Consider the following 6974-nt stretch of genomic DNA (forward strand, 5'->3'; position numbering starts at 1 on the left):
TTACTTGGTATGCCCACCATATGCGTCCTGCAAACAAGATTATACAAGTTAAAGTAATTGGAAAAGGAAAACGGAAAGGAACTTAATCTATGAGAGATGTTATGAGTTAGCATATACTCACGAGATCTAACTCAAGCTCATCTTCTCCCGTGATTTCTTCAACATACTCCTCCATCTTTTGGGCTGAATCTTTAAGTTGAGGGCTGCGCTGCACTGTGAAAGACTTTAATGAAGCATATCCCCAAAACTTTCTGGGATCTCCTCAAGCTCACAGCATCCAAATATTTCTAATTCCTCGAGCACGGGAAAGGATTCCTCTCTATTAACCTGCCATTCAGAAAAAGACAACTCATGCAATCTTAAAGTTTTGAGGTTCTGGAAGGTAGACTTCTTCCATGTTCCATTCTTTCCCCTGGATGCTAGGGGATGATAGACATCAGGGTTTGAAGGTTGGGTAGTGATCTCCCCATTCTTGACGGTGCATCAGAAGTAAGATCGAAGTCAAACAACTGCAATATTTTCAAACTCGAAGGGAAGTGAAAATCACACTTATGATGTGTATGTTCCAAGGACGCAGCACAATCAAAATATGCTTCAACTTATTCAAGTTCATTAAGGACATCCAATCTTGGAAAACAAATCTGCCCGGATAAACAATCACCCGGTTCTTTAATGGTGAATAGAAGTGTTCGAAGATTGGGAAACCTTCTGAAAATGTCCCTTGCATGTTCCTCGTAGGAAAGATTGAGCCGATATAATACTCCCAATTCTTCAACTCTACGTCCTCTTCTAACACTGTTGGTTCGTCGAGAAAACAACTACCCCTCCTGATAACCCGCTCCATTTAAAACCGACCCAGCAGCAGCACTGAACTTGTGAAATGAAACAACTTTTCCTTTCTAGCTTTTATTGAACAGACGTCATGCACAAGATCATGAATTTCGCATCTCGGGTCCCAATATCTCTCATGGAAAGCCATTACCAAGCTACTGGAGATTGACTCATTCACATAAATCTCCAGTACTTCTTCCAAACTCTTTATATGGTCTGTTCCACAAGTCTTTCGGCAAACCATAAATCTTTTAGTTCAGAGATGTCGATATTTCATCCTTGGGATAGCTTGCAAGGTAAATGAAGCACGGCTTTAGGTGATCTGGTAAATGGTCATAACTTAATTGTATGACCTTCATCACTTCCTCTTCATCCTTAAAGATAAAGGATTTCAAATTATTTCGAACTTCAAGCCACAAAAGCTCTTTCTTTACCTTTCCTTGCATTGACTCCACCGATCAGATCAAGTACCAAAGGAAGGCTATTTTCTTTCCAACATCCTTTAGTCCATCAGGGCAACGTTGTTCTCCGAATGCCCTCTTTTCTAATAACTCCCAACTTTATTCAAGTCTAAGCAATCTAAGGTTAAGAGGATCACTGTGGCGTTTTCCATTCAAAGCCAATTTCTTTTCTCGACTTGTTAAAATAACTCTGCTTCCTTTCTTAAGTTCAGGAAAAGGTCTTGTTAGCTCATCCCATGATGCAGTATCCCAAAAATCATCCAAGACAATAAGATATCTCTTTCCCAATAAGATATCCAAGACAACTGATAAGCCTTGGCTGTTTCCGGAAGACCCTCGGCTCAAGAAAAGGCATATGAAAGGTCAGATACGGGCAAACAAATCAAAGCAATTATGAAAATGAAAACAATGAAAGTAAATAAGCCATTATAAACCAACAGATACTCGCAGAAATCAAGAGACAAGAAACTATAGAGCAATATAACTACTCGTAAGAAAGGATAAACGCGACTACCTACTAGCCTTCTACCCTAATATGAGTCCTCCATACCCTCCTATCTAAGGTCATGTCCTCGGTAAGCAGGAAATGCGCCATGTCCTGTCTAATCACCTCTTCCCAAAGAACGATCTTATGAATTCTAACCCTTCTTTCACCAGTACAATTTCTTCCTTTATCAAAGCAACAGAGTAAGCATTGGAATTGTGGTAGTCTTTTAAATTTATGAGTAGAAGAGTCAAGAAGAGTGATCCATCACTCATGGGGAAGCAGAGCTGAGATGAGTCTGCAGGGGCTTTTACGAAAACATGCTTCAGATCTTTCTTCGGGAGTTCAATATTTTCCGGCCAATCTAGACTTGCACAGCTTGTTTCACTCATATTCTCTTCATTCCTTGAGTTCTCTTCTAAGTTATGAACAAGAGTGGACACCTTCCCGGTAAGTGCTCCAACATGTGTCAAGAGAACAAACAATTTGTGATGATGAATAAAGTCCTTAAGCACATCAGTAAGAATACTCAATAGGAACTCTACCATGACATGAATGTTTCAAGCTGAAGTGCTAGGAGTAATAGAATTATACCATGTGCGCTTGTAGATGACTCAAATATTATCTAAGAATGCCTAGAGAGGCTTCTAGGAGCTGCTTAGTGAAGCGTCCAACTCCTCTGACTTTGAACCTTTCAAAATTGTGGAACATACGTGCATAACTTCCAGTTCAACAGGAATAATCTTCACAAGTAAATGAGCTAGTATGGAATTGACTTCACGGAGTATTTCATCAGAACAATATGTTTCATCAGAATCATGTGTTTCATCAGAATCACCTGTTTCATCTTTTTTATCAAGTTGAAGAGACAAAAGGTCAAGACAAAACAGCCCTACTCTCTCTGCCATAAGTTGGAACTGATGTAAGGCATATTCAATTGTCTCATACTCTACACAATAATCTACTTTCAACCCATGGGAATCTCTTAAATTTCCACATACATGTTGAAGATGCTCATATTGAGTCATTGATGGGAAAATCAACTCAGCACAGCACTTGGGTAGATATTGAAGATACACGAGCATGGCATCCAAAAGTTCAACCAGATGATCCTTGGCCATGGTCACCCTCAATACAAAATAACTATGTGAGCTAATATAACTTTTGATGTTTTTCAGGAGGCGAGGAAAAGCATGATCCAGTAATTTAAGCAACATTTCATCTCCAGTCTGATGAAAAAGTGACTGAACCAGATCATGAAACTCATATGCTATGCAAGACAGTTCGACTTCAAAACCATCCGAAAGAAAATAACAAAGCTGAAAAAATGCCGACATAAATGTCAGCTTCAATGTCATCTCCGATCCAGCCCTTCAATTTGATCCATGTCATCAAGAGCAATTTGAACACGTCCATTATTTAATCTCTCTATGAATTCTCGAAGATTGACATTGTCCTTGCAAAGTACAGCAGATGATACCTACAAAAAGACCAAAAGTTGTTTCAATCTTTTTTTTTTTTTTTTTTTTTTTAAACCATGACAATTGACAATGGTATTCTACTCCCTCCATTCACTTTTACTTGTTACATTTCACTTCTCGAGAGTTAAACACAATGGACTTTGACCAACATTTTCAGATGTATTATTTTAAGAATTGCAACTTATAATATTTTTTGTATGGTTTTTTAACATCTAGATTATAATTTAAAAATATTAAATTAATCTATTTCAATTAGCTCAGAATATTAGTCAAATTGACTCTCGAGAAGCAAAACGTGAAAAGTGAACGGAGGGAGTACATTAACTGGCAGCTAACACAAGTGTAGAGGACTTTCTCGAAAATAGCCTAATAGATGAGGATGGCATCCAAAAGTTCAACCATATGATCCTCTGACATGGTGACACTTGATACAGAATAGCTATGTGAGCTAATATAACTTTCGATATTTTCCAGGAGGCAAAGATTCTCTAATTTAACCAGTATGTCATCGCCACTCTGATGAAACAGTAGCTGAGCCAGATCATGAATCGCATATGATATGCAAGACATTTCGGCATTACAACCTTCCAAAATGAAATAATAAAGATGAAAAACGTGGAGACAAATATCAGCAGCGATCTCAGCTCTTCAGTTTCATCTGTATTAATAGCAAAGTATTGTTTCTGGCCCTCTGTTAGGTACAACGCCACATGAAGAGACGCACAAATTACAAAAAATCCACCCTGCACTTATCGAGAATACTAGTAAGGTAGATTATGCCAAGTACTACGACCCCCTTGTGGTTTCCATTGGTCCAATCCACTAAGGAAAATGTCATGTTCTAACCAAGAATGATTTCAAGCGGAAAGAAGTGAGGAGATTAGCACAATGAGTCAAGGTAACCATTGAACAAGTGTATGCAAGTTTGGAACAAGACTTGCTCGGAGATCAGAATCGTTACTATCCCGTTTTCCAATGCTGGGAAGATCGTGAGTGGTGTCTAATGATGTTCCTCGACGGCTACTTTATTGTGGAATTCATCTCCAACGACTATAGAACTACTAGAGGCAGGCCGAGCTGGTGGGAGATGAAGAAACATGATAGATATATGGTGCGTCGGGACCTTTTATTGTTAGAAAATCAATTGCCTTTCAAGGTTCTAGATGCGTTAGCACGCACATTTACAGGTGGAGATTGTTCTTTGTACCTTTTAACCATGAGGTTCCTCTAAGCGCCATTGTTAACGATATCTAATTCTACTCCAACTCCTACATTTCTTGATTGTATCAAAGGTTGTTTCTCCTTTTTATTTAGGTGGATGAGAGACGTTGAGGAGTCGTTTCAGGGGTTGGAAATTGGGATAGTAACAATTCCGAGCTTTGAGCAAGTCTTGCTCCAAACTTGCATACACTTTTTCAACTGTTACCTTGACACATTGTGCTAAATATCCTCACTGCTTTCCGCTCGAAATCCTCCACGGGTAGAACATAATGTTTTCCATAGTGGATTGGACCAATGGAAACCACAAGGGATCCATCGTACTTGGCATAATCTTCCTTACTAGTATTCTTAACAAGTGTAGGGGGAATTTTTTTTGTAATTATGCATCTCTTCATGTGGCGTTGTACCTAACGGAGGGACAGGACACAAATATTAGCAATGACGACGTCCATTGTTTAACCTCCCTATGAAATCTAGAAGATTGACTATGTCCTTGCGAAGTACAGCAGAGAACACCTGCCAAAAAGCCAAAAGATCAAATGTTGTTTCAAATTTTCAGTGTGCATATATACCATGACAAATTGTATTCTATATTAACTGGCAGCTAACACAAGTGTAGAGGACCTTCTCCAGAATAGCCTAAATTAACTGGCAGCTAACACAATATGTTTGGCCTGTTACAGCTTACATCACAAAGCAAGCATGTCAAAGAAAGATGGTTTCCTTTGTAGGCGTTTGGCCATAGAAACAAAAAATAAAGTCACTTTATTTGGAATTTTTGAAGTTGGAGTTGTGTTTGGTTATAGTTTTTACAAATAATATTTGGTTGTTTGAATGTACTTTTTCTTAAAAAAAAAACATGAAATATGATTTATACCCTTAATTTCTAAAAACTAACAAAACCATCCAGAACAATGCATAAACATAACCAGTTGGTTGAATCAGAACAAGCAATTACACAATTACATCAAAACAACAGATAAATTAGTGAAAATAACTTTCAGCAAAATGAAATTTGAAATTCACATACCACAATCCCTCCCCTGATCCATCAAACCCCCACCCCTAAAAAAAAAAAAAAAACCTTTGAGGAAGAGGGAAGAAAACAAATTCTTTAATCAACTGATGCAATAAATTACCACTGCTGTATCGCCATTCATAAGGTTTGAGCACATTTGTTGCATGTGTGAAGCTACAAAGAGTGACATTGTTACGTGGACTATCCCCACCTTGCACTTATACCCCATAGAAAACCCAACAACAACCAAAACAAATAGTTGTAAACACTATCAAGACTAGAATAAGCTGAGGTTAAATTTATAACAATAAAAAATTTAGGGTAAAATTTCAAAAGAAAAAACAAAAGCAAGGGTCAAAAACAAAAAAATAAAAATAAGATTTTGGTTGTTTTTCAAATTCCAAATACAACTTGAAGTAGTTTTTAAAATTTCCGAAAAAAAGTAAAAATTCTCATGGCCAAACGGGTCCTTATTTACTCAAGATAAGGGTGAACCAAACTCAACAGCAAAAAAGGAAAAAAGTATTTTCCAACTTATCTTTCTGAACCTTTGAATGATCAAGTTTCTTCATGAAACATTTTTGTTTTATATATAGAAACTACATGAAACTGTTTCTTTTTTCAAGATGATTAACATGTTTAAGTCGATTAAGCTCCATAAAGCAACAGCATACAAGAGTTAATTAATTATGTGAAAACGAAAAATATAAATATTGCATGACATACCGATGAGTTGTTTGTCCTTTCATTTTCTTTTCCTCTTAGCCAAACTAGTTTTTCTTTCCCTTACTTCTCACAAGAGAAACAATATACTCCAGCATATTTAAAATCAAAGAAGAATCTTTTTTTTTTTTAAAATAATAATATATTTGAGTCATAAAAAGGAAAAGTGAAAATCCTCTGTAGATTAAAGCTGTAATTAGAATCTTTTGTTGCTTGAAAGAAGAGCTAAGAATAAAATTAGCCCACTAATAAAAAGTCTGATTAGGTGGGGTTCAGGTTCGTTGGATGTACTCCCACCGTTAACTTTTAGGAGCCACATTTTTCTTTCCGAGAGGCAAATTATATAAATTTTAATCACTATTTTAGAACATGTTTTTTCATCATATCAATATGAGAAAAATCGCAACTTCTAGTAAATTTTTATATAGTTTTTGAACATCTAAATTTAATTTTTATAATATTGAATTCATAGTTTTCATTTTATAATATTGAATTAATCTAATTTAATTTAACTTCGAAGATTAGTCAAATTGATTAGAAATGAAACATGACGAGAAAAACCGAACGGAGGAGTGGTTCGGTCAAGGGTTGGGTTTTAAATAGTTGAGTTGGGTTTAATTTAAACTCGCTTATTTGTGTGTTAAATTTTAATAAAAATGTTTGGGTCCCACGTGGTATATAAATCAATTTGTTCATCTTAGCTTGACTTGGCATGAAGATTAAGAAAATAAAGAAGATTTTTTAATCTAGTAATC

The 6974-nt window shown here is 36.4% G+C and overlaps 1 pseudogene; it reads right to left on the bottom strand.

Annotated features, from left to right (window-relative positions):
- Positions 1-6446, bottom strand: LOC132066378 (putative late blight resistance protein homolog R1B-14; annotated as a pseudogene).
- Between the last annotated feature and the right edge of the window lie 528 nt (positions 6447-6974).

The sequence above is a fragment of the Lycium ferocissimum genome, chromosome 8 (assembly GCF_029784015.1).
Source record: "Lycium ferocissimum isolate CSIRO_LF1 chromosome 8, AGI_CSIRO_Lferr_CH_V1, whole genome shotgun sequence".
NCBI classification, from domain to species: domain Eukaryota; kingdom Viridiplantae; phylum Streptophyta; class Magnoliopsida; order Solanales; family Solanaceae; genus Lycium; species Lycium ferocissimum.